The 18,093-nt window shown below is 47.3% G+C and overlaps 1 protein-coding gene across 4 annotated transcripts in view; it reads left to right on the forward strand.

The window, feature by feature from the left end:
- The window catches only part of LOC138527785 (inhibitor of apoptosis protein-like), a 268,461-nt gene that overhangs the window by 84,718 nt on the left and 165,650 nt on the right, over positions 1-18,093 (forward strand). The gene's annotated exons all lie outside the window — the stretch shown is intronic.

The raw sequence follows: 18,093 nt of genomic DNA on the forward strand, positions 1-18,093 counted from the left end.
AGAAACAGCAGTTTATCCCAGAGAAGGTATTTAAACCTTGGGAAATCTAAAAGACTTCCCTGTGTCACTGCACTGAAGGTGCTGTGTGACACAATGTAAAAGATGATGCCTATGGAGTTTGTCAGGCTCCATAACCAAAAGAAACACGGAGGTAAAATTCACATGGAAATACATGAGAGAGTGGGAAAAAGGGTCTCCCTTTCTCCAGGTAAAAAACAAAATCAAGTCATCAAAATCCAGCTAAGGTGGAGGGAATTAGCACATTTTTGAGAATTCTCCCTAACACAGATCTTTACTATTGATGTGCTCGAGGGCAATAAGATAAAAGGAGGACTCCCACAGCCATTGTTCAGATAGTCATTGGATCAAAGACCCCTTTGAACCACAGCATTCCGTTCAAGAGACTCGTTGCAGCCAACCAGCATAGTCTTCTTCAACCTTTGCCCCAAAGCCCTGCTCACCATATTGATTTCCAGAATTCCTTAATCAGTGCTTCGATCCCATGACCAGTGGGAACAACCAGTCTCTACTCCTGTTCGAGGGTACCGCCCTTGCATGTCTTGAGTAATGTTCCAGGACCACTGTTGTACTGACCAGGTCCCGCCTGGGCTTCTTCGCTGTATTGGTTATCAAATAGAGTCAAGACTTGGGACGCCGCAGACTCTTGACTTGTGAGTGGGGTGACAAATCTAGCAAAGTAGTCACTGGTTCACTGGGGGAAATCTCCCCTGATGTGGCCAGGGAAAGGCCGAACCTACCCAACTCTGACACTGGGGTTTTTTCTGCAGGAGACCACCTGGGGGGTAGACCAACCTCGGTGGGGTGAAGATGGCTCACTAGAAGAGGACCATCATGCCCCCCCCCCTGTTGTGAGGTATAATAGCCACCAGTCATTACCTTTCCAGCTATATATGGAATTTTGTAATTTAGAACTTCCTGTTAAAAACCATAGGCAAACACATATTTGTTCCTATGGGCCTACTGGGACGAGTAAGAGGGCCTGTGTAATGAAGATCACGTCTGCCGAGAACTACACAGTGCAGGCTAGTTTTTCCAAACATCTGACCAGTGCCGGGAACTTTAAAACACCCAACAAGTCGGGAAGATGGAGACACGCCATAATCTGGGCGGGATGCGAAACGGGATGGACACTGAGCAGACCAGAGAGCAAGCAAGATTGTTGCAGTGTCGGAAGAGGAGGCTCAGAGACCGGAGGTCTGCTATGGGAAAGTAAGGAGCAAGAGATGCTCTACTGGGAGAGCCCTGTAATGCGAGGATCGGGGAGCCTACGTGGCACTGGCCAGAAGACAAAGCTGACCGCTGAGCAATGCACAAACTGCGGAGAACGCTGGAGCAGCCAGGAGAGACCAGTGCGTCCACACAGGGAGATCCGGGCACTTCGAGGCATTCATCGGATGCCAATTGAAAGTAATTGGAAAGCCTGTGAGACCCCAAGCAGGGAAGCTAGGGGGACCTGGCAAGCACATAAAGTTGTGAATGAAAGGCGGGCAAAGACAATACTCTAATAGAAAAGAATATGAACATGTTAGGCGGAATTCACATTTCTGTGCTAATTCCCTTCAACCTTAGAGATCCCCAGCTCTTTTGCTGGACTTGGGACTTTTTCATTTTAACCCGAAAGTGAGAGAGACCTTTTTCTCACTCTCGTGTTTTGACCTGATTTTGTGTTTTCACTGTTTTTGGAGTCTGACAAACTTCATAGGGATCTACTTTTTGTATGGTGACACACAGCACCTTCAGTGCAGTGTCACAGAGGAATCCTTTAGATTTCTCTGAAAGTTTAAATACCTTCTCTTGGGTGAACTACTGTTCCCAAGAGTAGTAAAGTGAAATTTGACTTTACTTACCTTTTTCCTATGTTGGTCTAGCCCACCCCTTTTCCTACTTACTCATGTAACATGTGTTATGTTGCACTACTTTAAATGGCTTGTTGCAGTGGTTTAATGTTCCTAGCATTGTGCTTTTCTACCGCAGGCTGAATCCTCAGCTGCAGGATAGCACCCATGGGTGTTGGGAGAATTTCCATTTCTGTGCTAATTCCCTTCAACCCCCGAGACCCCAGCTCTTTTGCTGACTTTAGGACTTTTAATTTTTATCCTGGAGTGAGTGAAACCTTTTTCTCACTCTCATGTATTTTCTATCTGATTTGGACTCTTGTGTTTCTTTTGGTTTTGGAGTCTGACAAACTCCATAGGCATCACCTTTTGTATTGTGACACACAGCACCCTCAGTGCAGTGTCACAGAGAAATCCTTCGGAGATGCATTCTCTTGGGTAAACTACTTTACCCAAGAGTAGTAAAGTGAAATTGACTTTACTTACTTGTTTTTTCTATGTAGATCCAGTACACCCCATCTTATGTGGAAGTACTGGGGGGTTACTTAGTAGCCCCTTTTCCTACTTACTCATGTAACTTTTTTATGTTACCCTCACTACATTTAATGGCTGGTGGCAGTGGTTTAATTTCCTACCATTGTGCATTTTTACCGCAGGCTAAATACTCAGCTGCAGTATTGCACCCATGGGTGCCCATTTTGTCAAAATAGCCCTGGTCTTCTTTTTTTCGCCATTTCTTCCTTGTGAGGTCTTTCTTGGGTTTTACTCTGCGCGCCAAACCAGATTTAACCCCTTTGTTCGTGTTGGCCTTGGCGGGCTTCACTGCTGAAGCCCGCCTCCGGTTCCAGTGTGTCTGGCAGGGCATGAAGCGAGGGAGGTGCCCGAAACTCCCTGTCCTTAGTCTCCTTGGTTAACTGAATGCACCCAACAGTGATTGGCTGGCTGTCCTTCGAGGACAGCCACCCTGCTGTGTGAGTGACAGCTAGGCTGTGCATAAATGGGAGAAACCTGCATAAAAGGCGAGGCTTCTTGAACTGGAGACAGTCGACCACTGACAGTCGAAACATCTGACGAAGGAATCCTGAAGAGAAGCTTGCTGCACCCTCCTGAACCATTGAATTGCCCAGTGAAGCCCTGCTGCTGGGCTGAAACTGCTTTTCTGTATTGATTAGAGAAGCTCCGGAGAGGACGACTTCTTCCCTTGGGTTAGTGGGACCAACTAACCCCAAGACGAACTTTGCTGGAGGACCTTCCCCCAACTGGCTGTACTTCCTTGCTGCTGCTGGAACCGAGTGCCAGGGGTCGAGAAATCGGTAGTAGAGGGCCACGTCTTTAAGCCGGACCGAAGCTCCAGGAAGATCCTGAAGGACCCCCTGCCCCGGAGCCGAACGATCCAAGCTAGAGTCACCTCATCAGGGTGCTAAGATCCACGTTGGTGCTATTTGCCGGTAGCTGAAATTGGGAAGTGCTGCTGAACTGAAAAGAGCCCATAGCTGCTGCCAACCTTCGCACTGCAGTGCAGAAGTCTTCAGACATCCTCCCTCTTGTGCCTACGACTGAGGTCCAGGAACCCAGGATCTACATCCCTGCAACTAGAACAGAAGCCAGCTGGATCCTCTTCTTCTAACCTAAGGTACTGTGCTGACTAAGGGTACTTACTTCTTTTGTCCGTAGCTTGCATTATCTCACTTGAGACTTGCAGTAGCTGCTTTTTGAAGAGTTGATCTCGACTCTGACCCTCACAAGCTTAACAACTTGTGGCCCAACAGTGATTTTCTACAAACTCTCTAACTTTGCAATAATTATGTGCTATCTAAGAAGTGCCTCAGCTCCATAGACATTGTTCAAATTGTCTGGCTGTCCTGGCTCCCTGCAGACACTTCTGACCCATTGACTTTGATTCTAACTGTCCCTCATAGGTGGTACATTGGTCTTTAACTAGTATTGCTGGGAAAGGTTTTATCTAGACTTCATTGGGGGATTTTGAAAGTGCTCACATGGTCTGAGAACCTGTTAACCTTTTTCCTTCCATTCACTTTCCCCTTTTACCAATCTCAGAAAGTTACAAAGTATAGAAGTGACATATAAATGCCAATGCTGTCCTACTAATTGAAGTCACCCCCAGGGTGTTTGAAGTGTGTATGAAGCATCTCTAAAGAGTATCTACTAGCTTTGCCTTTCTTCTGAGGAAGTATTTTGAAGTGTATGTTTATTGTTGCACATTGCCCTTTTTAAAGAATGCTAATTTAAAACTGACCATTAAATAACTATTTTTACTAGAAAACCTTCAGTGTAAGTGTCATTTGGATACTTGTATGTGTGGACTTTCGATGCTACATCTCTACAGCTCACATTTACCCCTCTTGAGATAAATCGGGCTACTCAGTCACTCTACCAACTTGTGTTGTACAGACCTATACCAACAGGCAGGTTACCGAATACCAAGAGGACAAGACTGGTGTAGGCTCCCACAGGGTTACTGCATACAATCTTACCTAACAGAACATTTGAGTGTGTACTATCATTGGCAAGGTCCTGACAGGAGAATATACCAGGCACCTTGTATGCAAGTCTGAGACCCGCACCCAATTTATTTTTAAATGTCTTTATTGGCATTTGTGAATAAGCTTGTACAAGGATAAGATTCTGGAAGCAGTTACATTCAAAATGCAATAACTGGCGTAAATGTGATATGCTGATCAGCTTATAACCAACGACAAAACTATTAATAAAGAACAAACAAACTAAGGAAGAGAAGGAAAAGAAGAGAAAAGAAATAACAATAACATTAACAGTGACTGTCCCAACTCTCGGTGTGGTTTCTTAATAGATGTAGCCAGGTTCGGGGAGTGGGTCCGGGGGCGGGTATCAGCTTTGCTCCCTCAGTACAGTTGCTGGGTGGAGCCCATGGGTGTGGTGGGCTAATCTGTAGTGTCTGTTGCTTTCTAGGATGCAAGGGGGATGGGTTCAAGGAGGTTTGTAGCTCGTTGCAAAGACCATGTCTCTAAGGAGGGCTTTCCAGGCCTCCAGCACATTGCTCACATCGTCGCCGCCGCATCTGTTTCCCTCCTCCCAGGCTATAGTCTCAGCCGTAGTCCATCGTTCCATTTCCCTGATCCAGGGGTCATACCTGGGGCCCGCTGGGGCCTTCCAGGCCATGGCAATTGATCTCTTGACTAGAAGGCAGGCCATATCCATAAGCTTCGTCAAGTGTTTGATTTTACCAAGTCTCGGGTAAGTGCCCAGTAGGCACTCCTTGGGTGTCCACTCGTAAGTTTCTAGGCCAGCATTCCTGCAGGTCCGTACAGCGGCCTGCCAGAGTTTCTGAGATTTGGAACAGGTCCAAAACATGTGAATCATGTCCGCCAGGTCTGAGGAGCACCAGGGGCACCTTGAGTCCGCTTTGTTGTTGAACGTGGATATCCGGTGAGGGGTCATATACGTTCTGTAGAGTACGTTCAGTTGGATCAGTCTAAACCTGGCGTTTCTGGATACCTCCTTTGGATATATCAGGGCTCTCGCCCACTCGGCCTCTGTGATTTCAGTCCGGAGGTCTGCCTCCCATTTTACCTTCAGCCGGGCGCTCTTTGGGTTGGGTCGATTGTTCAGTTGAGTGTACAACCTAGACGTCGGTCTCCATCCGTCACCAACGTCATACATTTCTCTCAGGAGGGGGTGAGTTTCTGGTTCCTCAGGCCATGCGACCCAGTTCTTTCTGGCCACATGTCTCACTTTTTGGTACCAGAGGAAATGGCCCAGTGGCAGTCCATCTCTTTCTCGAAGCGACTCGAAGTCCCTGAAGAGGCCATCATGAAACATGTCCCCCCATGTGTAGAGACCATGGCTCTCCCATCTCCTCATAGTTGCCAGGTCGGTGGAGGTTTTGCAAACATCCGTCATCATGGGGATGTCGGGTGTATAAGAGCGTTGCAGGCCCGCCACAGATCTCACCTTGCTCCATACCCGTCTTCCAACCTCTAGTATAGTGGGTGGGTTGGGGGGTCCAAGTCGGGAGTTCCAGAGTAGCTCCTTGGGATACAGCGGTGAAGAGGAGTGGGATAGAAGTTCTAGCTCAGCTGAAGGTTCGTCTGAGAGCCATTTTGCTAGGTGTGTCGACTGAGCCGCCAGAAAGTATCTCTGGAAGTCGGGAAGCTGAATGCCGCCCTCTGCGTAAGGGAGTGTGAGGGTATTCAGTGTGAGTCGGTGCCGGGCTCGTCCCCAGAGGAAGTCCCTGATCAGAGAGTCGAGTGTCCTGAAGAAGAGTGGGGGAATGTAATACACCACGTTGGTGAAATAGTAGAGGAACCTGGGGAGGATTATCATTTTAGCTATCGCCGCCCTCCCCATCATGGAGAGCGGGAGCTTTGACCAGAACTGTATGGATCTCCGCACTCCGCCCATTGCGGCCTCCGTGTTGGCTTTGTGGGTGGATATTGGTGAATGTGTGATGTTGAGGCCTAGGTATCGAAAAGTGTCCACCTGCCAACGGATCCCGATCTCAGGAAGCTCCTCCTCAGGTTTATTTTTCAGTCTTGCTAGTGGGAACGCGCAAGACTTCTGCCTGCTAAATCTTATCCCCTAGTATCTTGCAAAGTTGTCCAGAACATCCAATACAATCGGGGCATTCTCCAGGGGGTCGCGCAGGTATAGGAGGACGTCGTCGGCATATAACGAGATGATGTTGTCTGATCCTCCAATGCTAATGCCAGCGTCAAAGAACTGCTTCCTGAAGTATATTGCCACCGGCTCCAGGCCTAGAATGTACAGCATTGGAGACAGTGGGCATCCCTGTCTGGTACCCCTCTGGATGGGCCAGGCCCTCGATATCATGACACCCGTTTTAACTCTTGCCAATGGGTCGCTGTACAGGACCTCTATCCAGTGGATGAAGTGTTCGCCAAGTCCGAACTCCCTCAGGGTTTCGATCAGCCACTCCCAGTAAATAGAGTCAAAGGCTTTTATGGCATCCAGTGAGAGTACTGCTAGATCTTCCTCGCTTTCGGACGTCTGTGAAATGATATGTTGGAGCCTCCTGAGGTTGGCGGAGGTGTTACGCCCCGGAACGAAGCCATTCTGGTCCTCGTGTACCAGGGAACCGATCACCCTCGAGAGCCTTTTGGCCAATATGGTCGTCAATATTTTACCGTCGTAGTTTAGGAGCGCCAGTGGGCGATATGAGTCACATCTATCGGCTGGTTTGCCTGGTTTGAGCATCGGGACGATGAGGGTTTCTCTCATAGTGTTAGGGAGAGTGCCCGACTCATATGCCTCCATATATACTGCGTGTAGTATAGGAGAGAAGATCTCCTCGTAGGCCTTGTAGAATTCTGGGATGAGGCCATCTGTGCCAGGAGCCTTGCCTGTGGAGAGGGATCTGATTGCATCTGTGATGTCCTCCACCGTAATAGGCTCCCCAAGTTTGTCCTGTTGTTCCTGGCTCAGCCCAGGCAATCCCACCTCAGCCAGCGTATCCTTTATATCTGCTATGTGGACCTTCGTCTCATGAGTGTATAGGTCGTTGTAGAATTCCGTGAAGGTATCATTGATCTCTTGTCGTGTTCTGCAGGTCTTTTCATTCGTATCTTTGATCTCCTTGAGGGCCTGTCTCGGGTGCTCTTTCCTGCATAGCCATGCGAGTATTCTGCCCGGTTTGTCAGCTTCCCTGTGGGCCTTCGAGGTGCGCACAGAGAAGTCAAACTTCGAGAGTCTTTCCCATGCCTCCCTGCAATCCTCTCTGATCAGTTTCAGTTCAGCCTCCCTTTCGGTGGTTGGTGGGGCGCCACTTTCAAGTCGCTTTATTCTCTCCTCCACTACCTCCAGTTCTCTCCTCAGTTGTCGCCTGATCCCGCCCGCCTCGGCGATTATCTCCCCCCTTGTCACTACTTTCAGCGCCTCCCAAAGCGTGCTCCACTTCTCGACCGAACCCTTGTTTATCGCTAAGTATTCTTCCAGCTTTTCTCTTAGGGTTTCCTTGAATGCTGGGTCGGTCAAGGCATCTGATGGCATGCGCCACGTCGGGATGGGGGGGCGCGGGCCCTTGAGGGAGAGCTGCAACAACAAGGGGGAGTGATCCGATATTGTTCTGCCCATGTATTCTGCCAATTCAACTTGCGGGGTTAGTTCGTTGGCGATGAAGAAGTAGTCCAGTCTCGTGTGGAGGCTATGGGGAGCCGAGTAGAATGAATATGATCTGTCCGAGGGGTGGAGGTCTCTCCAAATGTCCGTTAGGTGTAGGTCTGCCACCATCTTGGAGAGGGCCCCAGGAGAGGCGCTATGGGACATGCGTGGAGCTGTCGATCTGTCCAGTTCCGGGTTCATAATAGAGTTGAAGTCTCCCCCCCCATATGAACGTATACTCTCTGTAGTGCAGCAATTTAGCGCATAGGTCCTTGATGTGTGAGGGTATATTGTGCTGGGGAAAGTACGAGTTTACTATACACAGGGGAGTGTTCTCAAGCATGCCCCACACTATCACATACCTGCCCTCTTTATCCAGCTCCGTTCCCATTTGTTGAAATGGTGTATCCGGGCTCACCCATGTATAGACTCCTCTTGCGTACTTTGAGAAGGATGCGCCGCTGCCTTGGCCTCCCCAGTAGTTCGGGATTTTGTCTGTGGCCTCCAAGGTGAGATGTGTTTCTTGCAGGAGGGCCAATGATATTTTTTTCCTCTTTAGATAGGAAAAAATCTGGTTTCTTCTTATGTATGTTCCCATCCCTCTAACGTTCCATGTAATTAGCTTGAGTCTTGCTGCCATTGCATAAGTGGGTTCCTTGATGAGGGGTGTACCACCCCTTCTCCCAGTGTTGCATGAGCCGTATTGTAGGGTGGGTGATGAGCCGCTTGTGTGGGGTGGGTAGGCCCACCCAGGCCCAGGAAATCTTTATTCATCCGGGTTGGGACAGTCGTAACAATAACAACTTGGAACAAGTAACTAAAACTAATGCACCCAGCTTCAGCCACCGAGGTGGAGTGCTCGGGGGCCCTCGCGCCGTCCGACCTAGTCCAGGTCTCTGGCGTGAGTGGTTGCGTGCAGGAAAAAGGTCTGCACTGGTCAACGGTGGGTCCGTGGTCTGTGTCCATGGGCGGGAGGTCGAGTGAGCCCGCAGTCATTTAGCGTTCTGATGTGGTAGTTTTGCTTCAGTATTGGTATAGCTTCAGTTCGGTTTGGAGTATAATACCAGAGAAATGGGTGCTCCAGCCGCGTTAGTATGCGGTCAGCTTTTTGGGCGTGCTAGGTGCGTTCCTCTGGCGTGGTTTCTTTGGGAGCCTCAGCAAGGTTATTGTGTTCCATCCACATAGTAGCCGCTTCTGGTGATTCCAGGAATATCGCCCGCCCTTTGTGGATTACTTTTAGTCGTGATGGATAGAGCAGCATGTATTTTATGTTCAGTGTCCTCAGCTGGGCTTTGATGGGGACGAAGGAATTCCTTGCTCTCTGCACCGATTGGGTATAGTCGGGGTAGATGGTAATCTTTGAGTTACCCCGCTCGATTATACCTCCTTCCCTCGAGAATTTCAGGATCACCTCTCGGTCGCGGAAATTGAGGACCTTGGCGATGATGGGGCGGGGGTAGGATCCAGGCGGGGGCCGCTTCTGGAGGGATCTATGAGCTCTTTCAATGGCGAATCCCTGCGAGAGTTTCGACACCCCTACTTCCTGCTGTATCAGGGATTCCACATAAGCCGTCGGATCCATGGTCTCCGACCCCTCCGGTACGCCCAGGATCCTGATATTGTTCCGTCTGGCCCGACCCTCTGCTTCTTCGGATCTCGCCTCCAAGAAGTGCACTTTCCGTTTGAGGTCCGCTACCTCTTTCTGTAGAGACGTCGTCTCATCTGAGATGTCCTTCTGGGAGGATTCGACTATGGTGACGCGCTCCGTTAAGTTGCGGGCATCTTGCCTGATAAGTTGTATGTCCATCTTAACCTCCCCGATTTTCGTATCGATGAATGTCCTCAGGGCCGCGATCGCCTCAAGCAATTGATTATGTCTGGTCTCATCTCCAGGGGCATCTTGTGCTGGTGAGGTCTTCGGTGTGGATTGAGCAGCAGGCTTGGATGTTACAAAGGGGTCCAGAGTAGCGTGCTTGGCTTTGTTCCTCGCGGCAGCCATCTTGCCTCTTTGATGCCGTCGCCACCTTCTTCCCCGTGTCTATCGGCCGCGTAGCGATCTTCCTTCTGGCCCTTCTTGGCTGCTGCACCGGGTCCTGACGGTGCCCTCGAGTGGCCCGGGCCGGGGTGCACTCGACTGCAGGGTGGGACTGCTCGAGTCAGCGAGTCGCTGGCTCCCGGATCCAGTGCGAGCCGCTGGGTTGTCAACGCGAGGCGGCCGCCATCTTGTGTGCCTCGCCCGGGAAGAAGGGGGAGCCAGCGCCGGGTCGCGGTAGAAGCTTCTCAGGCCCCGATTATCGTCGGGGTTGGGTGGAAGACAAGGTCCCCCGCTTCGGCCGCAGGTGGATCTCCTCGGATGCGGTGTCTGTGGGCAGAAGCACCTAGAAAAGGATCAGACTGCTGCGGCCCAGACGGAGCTCAGGGAACTCGCGTCCTCACTCCGTGGACATCAGGCCATGCCCCCCCAGACCCGCACCCAAAATACAAGTAACCAAGTCTTCACCAAGCCCTGGCAGGAGAGTACACCAGGCTCCTTTTTGTTTGATTTAGGAGACTCACCGCTGAACTGTGAGGAGGGTCCTCCCTCCACAAGGCAAACCATTTCCACTTATCTAACAGTACTTGAAAGACCAAGAGGATGGAAATAATTTCTTGACGTTTTTTGGGTTCGACTTGTAAACCACTGTGCTGAAGGCAAGCAAGACGAGAAAGTAAAGAAAGCTTGCAAATGTGTGAAACCACAGGGAAGAGAAACGAGTGCCTTGAAAGGAAGAGATTGTAAGGAGAAGAAAGGCAATCTCTTGATACAAAATCCTTACCATATTTTTTAAAGTGGTGCTTGACGCTTATGAGACTGTGAACTAAAACGTGGGAGAAGGGAACCCCCACCAATGATGTTGGAACTTTTGGTTGTGTATTTCTTTGACACCCTTTTGGAACATTGAGTTTAACTTGTGTACTACAGCTGCAAGTGGCAGCTAGAGAACATTACGCCCTTTTGCACTTAATGATAGGTTTATCGTGTGAGGGTCAGCGTAGGGTTTTGGACATAGAACGGAAGATTTTTTACTTTGGACATCTTGACAGAGGCCATAGTTACTTTTGTTGACGCAGGGAAACCCATCTTAGAGTTAAGGAAAGATACGCTTTTCTCCAAACCATTTCTTTTAAAATGTTTATAGGAATCAACACTATGCCTTTTATGTCCGAGTCTTACTCAAGATAACTCAAAGTGGCCTCCCTTGCAGTTGCTGCTCCGCAACACAAATGGGCGCTGTGCAGAACTAGCTTCTTTGTTTCTGCCATGAGGGGTTGTCTATAGCCGTTTGATCGCAATGGTCATTTGCTGTCTTCCCCCTGCATCTTTTTTTGGGTTCTCCAAAGTCATCGACAACATGGTGGTCCTTTGCTCATCGGCAGTGTTGTCCAGTGCCAGGAACTGTCTTGGCAGAGCGCGGAACCTCCGACTAGCCCGACCCAAAACCAACAACAGAAAGTGTCCTCTGCACCAGTGATCCCCTTGGCCGCCTCCGATGGAACCCAGACACCAAGTAAGTGGTTGCAGCAGATTCAGGAGTCTCTGAAGTGGTACCTGACACCATCAGAACTAGGGTTGAATTAACATACCTGTTTGACCCCCCCCCCCCCCCAACCTTCATATGGTTTAACGGGTGCACATTTCTAACTCCACCTTTCCTTAGCCTGGCCTTGATCAGTGGGGTATGGCCAAGGAACCTGCACCTCCCTCCGCACTTCCCATAAGGTTGTGGTATTCATGTATCTGACATCCCTGTCACGTTATTGCTAGGGGATTCACAGGAAACTATCTTTAATATTTATAATTCTCCGAAAGCCGGGTGTCAGTTCATAAGCGCATTAAAGGAGGGGATTTTGTGGTATGATCAAGCTAGACAAGGAGAAAACAATTGAATTGTTCAACTCTAATAATATAAAGGAAGCATTTATTAAAGTGGCAAACAACAATAGTTTGGCTAGGAAAAGTAGATTCCCCCAACAATTAGCTTGGCCACTTAACCAAGACGCACCATTGTTTGACAAATCTTCCAGGGCTAAAAAGAAAGAACCTGAATATTCTCAGAATGAGCAGAGTTTATAATGCAGATCAGATGCATGAGACTAAAACTACACACAAGAAATTGTTAAAAGTCAACAATATATTACAAAGCAGTTGGGGCTTCTGGATGATGCAGTGGATTCAAACAATGTTAAATTGCTTTGAAGACTGGTCGCAAGTGGCACAATGGAGATCGGGGGTGGGGGGATATTTGCAATTCAATCCCAGCCAGAAAATGGATGGCCCATTACCACAAACCTTTAATGGATGTAATACCTACGCTTATCATAGCGCAGAAAGAAGGGAATTGGCCTGTGACAATTCTATTTTGAAACCTTACCGGGCAGACTAGAAGTAGATTCAGAACAGTGGCTAACTGATTCTCCCTTAATACTACCATATAAATAAACTGGAGGAGTAGGACGTGTGTGTATTTCTGAGGCTTGTGGATCTGCTTAGAATCACATGCTTTGCATGGGCCGACATCTAGTGGAAGTTGCGTAGTATTGCACATGAAGTTTTTCGAAGTTCGAAAAGGGACGTCGACAGGGTGTGTCTGTAATACTATCCCTAGTGTGATGTACCTTTTATACCCATGATCCCTCACACGTCAAGGTCCCTCAGGTTATTATTTTCCGCCATCGTGGATTGAAGCTACTTTGGAGTTGATACCTGTTAGGTAAGATTTGCACAGAACTGGTAAATCTTCCTGACCTGGGTCAACCCCAGAACTTTTTTGCTTTATTAATGGGATATTTTTCCATAATACCTCAGTGAGTGGGAACCTTTTTCCACACTCACATAATCTTGAACTCTTTTTATGGGTGTCATTTTTAAGACTCTCCATAGTGTCTTTTTAAAGTTATCCTCTTTAACAACTTATTGGCAAGAAGTGCCTGTTGCTGCTGGGTTCTCCTGGGGGCTCCCCTTTTCACTTCTTTTGCTAACCTTGGGTGAACGACAGTTCCCAAGAGTAGAAAGGATCTTTGGATCCCTTTACATTTTATTCTGTGAAGCCAGCACATCCCACCTTATGTGGAGTGCTTGGGAGATACAATGTATCCCCTTTTACACTAAAACTGTAACAATTCTGTTGCAGTTACGAGCTTACCTTCAATGGCAGTGTTACCTTGTATTAATTGGTGCACCTTTACCACGGGCTGTGTTCACAGCTGCAGTAAAGGGACCTAAGGGTGCCAAAATGGTCCGTGTCTTCTTTTTTCGCCATTTGTTTCTTGTCGTTTCTTGTTCCTTCACCTGACATCCAGGGTGGGGAATTCCTTTGTGTGATTTTTCTATCTTCGGCGGGAGTCCCCTGGACTCCCTGCCCACGCTCCAGTCTGTCTGTGAGAGCAGGAAGTGAGGGAGGAGTCCAAAACGCCCCAGTCCGTTGTTTTACGCATTGCTTGAATGGGGACAAATTCCAGTGGGGGGCTGTCCTGATTGGACAACCAGACCCCCCTTCTGGTAAAATGCGGGGAGAGAATGCAGAGGTGTTGTATTTCCTGATAAATACTCCAAACCTGAAAGCTGAAGAAAAGTCGACCACTGGAACCGAAACCAAAGAGGAATATGACAGAAACGCGGCTGGAATGATTTCCAGCGACTGGAGAGCCTGCTGTGTAACCAGAGCCTGCTGTAGCCCTTCCTTCCAATCGACCTGGGGACTCCGGAAATGACGACCCGACCCAGAGCCTGATGAGACCCACTAGACTCAAGAAGACCTGCATTTTGAGCCATCCCACGCGTCGCTGCGACCTTGCGTTGATGCAATACCCCAATGCCCTGGGACCTCAAGCCATTGTGTGGTGCAGTCTTCCAAATTCTGAATCTCGCTGAAACTTCGTGGGCATTCTGATGGTTCTCCAGAGACACGAATCGAGTCCGAAAAGTCCCCTCATCAGAGTGCTGGATGTCTGAAACAACAAGAATTCAACTGCGATTTTCTGTCTTCTGTGCTCCAGAACCACATTCAGCCGCGAGGGACACCTTGCCTAGAGCCTTCTTCATCGATCCCTGCTGCAAAGTTCCTTCTGAGGTCTTGTTTTCCATCACCACGACAAGGACAGTATCCACTAACCGGGTATTTGGCTGCAAACCCTGAAGTTCTGCTGCAAAATCTTCTTCAATGCTGAGGTACTGTGTTGGCTTTGGTATGTACTTACCTTAAGCCTGTTAGGATTTCTGTGTGGCTGTGGGTTGTTTTCTGTGATGGAGAGGCCTCTCATCCAGTGCACCCAGTCCCACTGCTAGAATCTTGCTAGGGTGTCTTCTGCGAAACCCCTGGACCCTCTTCTAACCCTAGAAGTAAAGTACTCACCCGTTTGCCCAGTTTTCCTAAGGAAGTCTGACTTTTGCTACTGAAGAACCTATTCTGACACTGCCTGTTGGTCACTAGCCCTAGTGGCCCCCCTTCTGCCACTGAGAACACTCGTGCTCCAAGAATAAGGGCAAGACTTTCAAGGGATTGGGACTTCTGCCTAGAAATGAAATCAAGTGTTTAAAAGTTACTTACTTGTAAAGAGTTGGTTGGTAACTGTAATTCTAAGAGTGAACAGTTACGAAAGTCCTTACTGATCTTGAATGTGTGATACATTATTCTTAGAAGTATGGTTAACATCTTTTCGTTCTGCCAGTCTAATAGAAATTAGATGTGAAGGTATTTTACTCTCCTGTGATTAGGTTGTGCCTCTTCCCAAAAGTAAAGTGTTGATATCACCAGATTAGTCCTTTGAGGTTAATTGTATGAGTGTCCCCCAAGTGGGTCTTGCTTCCCCCGACTTGCTGCTAGCCTGTCCAGAATAAGTCTGTATTAGGTTGTTGCCTACCTAGAATAACTTTGAGTCATTAAGTAAAGTGTGACATTGGGTTTTGCATTCCCCTTCATTGTGAGGTAAAAATACATATGTGGGGTTTACTTACCTTGTGTTAGCTGTGTGCTTCCCAAAAATAAGTTACAAGAGTTACTGCTTAGCTCAATCTGGGGTTCCCTGATTTCAAAAGCACATGTAATTGTATATTACATCCTTAGGTTTTACTCACCTAGTATAACTGTGTGTTATGACAAAAGTAGTTATAGGTTTTTACTGCACCTAGAATACGTGTTCCACAATGCACCAAAAGTATATTGTCCAGTTGACTGATTATGTGATTTGTACTGAGAATAATTCTACAACTGGAAGGGTCTACTGCCCTTGCATTACTGAATGTAATTATGAAAAGTAACCATTGGTTTTTACTCCCCAAGAATAGGCTTGACCTATACTGAATGTGTATGAAAAGGTTTTGACTTCCCTAGAACTACTGTTAGATACTTCACATAAGGTCTATACTTGGATCTGTGTACTTTCAAATATAGTGTTGTGTTTTTTATACTGTGATTTCATATAATGTTTTAGTGCTTACTAATCCTTTATTTTTACATACATAAGAATAAAGCTGCATTTCACAGCAGCTGTCCCAGCCCTAGTCCTAGTTACATACATAGTGTTTCAGCGTTTTTTTGGATCAATTGTATTACAATTTCACTTGTACTGATTCTACAGCCCTCTCTCCCTCCTAAAATAAGCCTGGCTGCTTTGTGTACGCTACCATGAACTCGGGTGGTACAGCCTTATACTAAGAGTGGAGTCTTGCACTGCCTCAGTTGAATGGTTTTACTGAGCCCTTAGTTGGACTTCAGAAAAACTGTCCTAGCAACCTACTTACCGATCAACGCACCTTCTTGACGGCTGACCCTCAAACATCTCAACGCCAGATTTTCGGAGACCTAGACGTTCGTTCCAACAAAGGGCTTCGGCCTATACCTGGCTTCGGCCTATCAGTAGGGAGAGTGGGGGGAATTGTCCTTTCTGTCTAGAGAATACCTGCCCCCATTGCCTTTCTCTTCTGCTTTTGTCTCACTGCCTTTTTGTACACACTTCACTATGGAACGTACTCAGTTTAAATTCTGCTCTAAGTGCAATCTGAAGTTCCTGTGCTATGGCACTGTTTGCAGCGTATTCTGTGTGCTAGATGGATTTACAAAGAAAATATCTTGGGCCAAACAAACGGACAAACTCAAGGTAGATGGTAAAATAGTTCTTTAATCTCAATGAACGAAAGCAGGGAGATACAACAGCTCTCAAAACAGATGTCTGCGTAATGGCACATTATCTTGTTTTCACAAAGCTTATATACTTTTACATACGTCATTTATGACCTTATCCCACATGCATTGTATAAAACCTATCATCTGGAGGGATTGAATTAAGGGAACAGGTCTACTCCTAGAATTCTATAAGTGTTAATCTCATTGGCTGGCCCTTGTCTGTACGACACGCCCTGAGCTACTTCTACATAGGTAATATACTGATTGCAACACAGAATATGGCAGTGGACTAGGAAATGCACCATTGTATGTAAAAGTGCATGGCAGGCTTTTATCATTGGTTGGCAACCCCATCCAACCTTGGACGTTCGGCCCGTTTAGAAGCGCGTCAGTGAGACGAAACCTAGGTTGCTTAAGATGTGTTGGCTCATTCTCTGTTTTCCCAACTAGTCCATCATCTTTCGGCAACCTGATTCTCAGCCAAGGTTTGCCGTTTTGTAGTTTGACCTTGTAGTCCGCTCACTGTCCTGAAACATTCAAGGGAGTAGGCTTAATGAATAGCCCTTGTTTTGAGCTTCTCCATCACGTGTGAGGAGACTATGAATTTGTCCATTTCAGCCTTTCAATTACCTTTATTTGATTATGCTGGGTGTTGTTACTTTCTCACTCCATCTCATATGAACTTTATACACTTTTAATTGTCCAGTATTTGGCTCTTGCAAAGGTTTTCTTCTTCTTTAATCTGCGAGAAATATGTCTTACACACATTATCTATTCATTCGCCCCCCCTTCGTGCTTTGCAATCATTTCTCGAAATAGCACCATTCGTTCCAGGCCAGGGTACTCCTTTATTCTGCACAGGGAAAACAGCTTCTTCATAATTTCTTCATGTTGGAATCCTTGGCTTGCAATTTTCTTTCAATGGTCGTCCTAAACGTTAGATATATACCACTCTGAGCAAGCTTCTATGTCTTTTCTACCTTGCATTACAATGTATTTACAGTTATTGGTCAGCAGGTTACTTCATCCTCTTTGTAGCCAAGATTACTTTATCCTCGAGTACATGTTACATTGTCATCCTTTAGTATTTTTATATCGTTTCAGCATAGGTTAACACATCTTCGTTGTGACATCACTTTGTTGTCATCCGACTTTAATTAACATATATCCTCATTATGCACAGCCATTTTCCGACAGCTTGGCAAATGACATCCTTCTTGGTAACATCCTTCCACGGCTTCAACTTGAGGATATATTCGGAAAGGCTGCCCGAGTACATATTGTCTCTCATACATTCGACCCGGTATAGGAATATTGCATGGATTCATACACTGGTTCCCACTTGTAACTCTTTGTTTGCTATTCCAATAGAACAGTGGTGAGAGGGCGAGGACCAGGGAAAAGACGTTCACCTGCTCCTCTACATTTCACCCCTCTGGTCGAGTTACCACACTCTTCACCTCCTCCTCCGCAATTCTTGCGTCATCTTCTTCCACCATCTCATATTTTCTTTTCTTTGAGACCCAGATCTTTGTCGGCACCCTCAGGTGACCAGCATTCTTTATATGTTCGTCCACACTCCAGGTCATGAGACAAGCATCCCCTGCTGGTGAAGAGAATATCCATCGTCCCACATACTTTTTCTGGTCCTGCGGATAGTAAAACTTTGTTCCTGGAGGTACAGGAGAACTCTTCTTGATGTTCCTCATTCTGCATTTTCTTCCAGGTGTTATTGTTAATGTCAATCATCTGCTTCATTCCAATACCTTTCTTGGCTGTTTTCTGACATCGTCCCAAGATGATCCTTATGAGAAAAAACCCTAGCAGTACCAACACTAGTATTGCTCTGAGTAATTTGAAAGCATTCGCCAACCAAGATGGAATCCAACTGAACAAATATGAAAACCAATAGTCTCCTGCCGTCTCATCCGCTTCCTTTTCCATCTTGGTATGTAGCG

The sequence above is a fragment of the Ambystoma mexicanum genome, chromosome 7q, assembly GCF_040938575.1.
Source record: "Ambystoma mexicanum isolate Mex_15411 chromosome 7q, UKY_AmexF1_1, whole genome shotgun sequence".
In the NCBI taxonomy this organism is placed as follows: Eukaryota; Metazoa; Chordata; class Amphibia; order Caudata; family Ambystomatidae; genus Ambystoma; species Ambystoma mexicanum.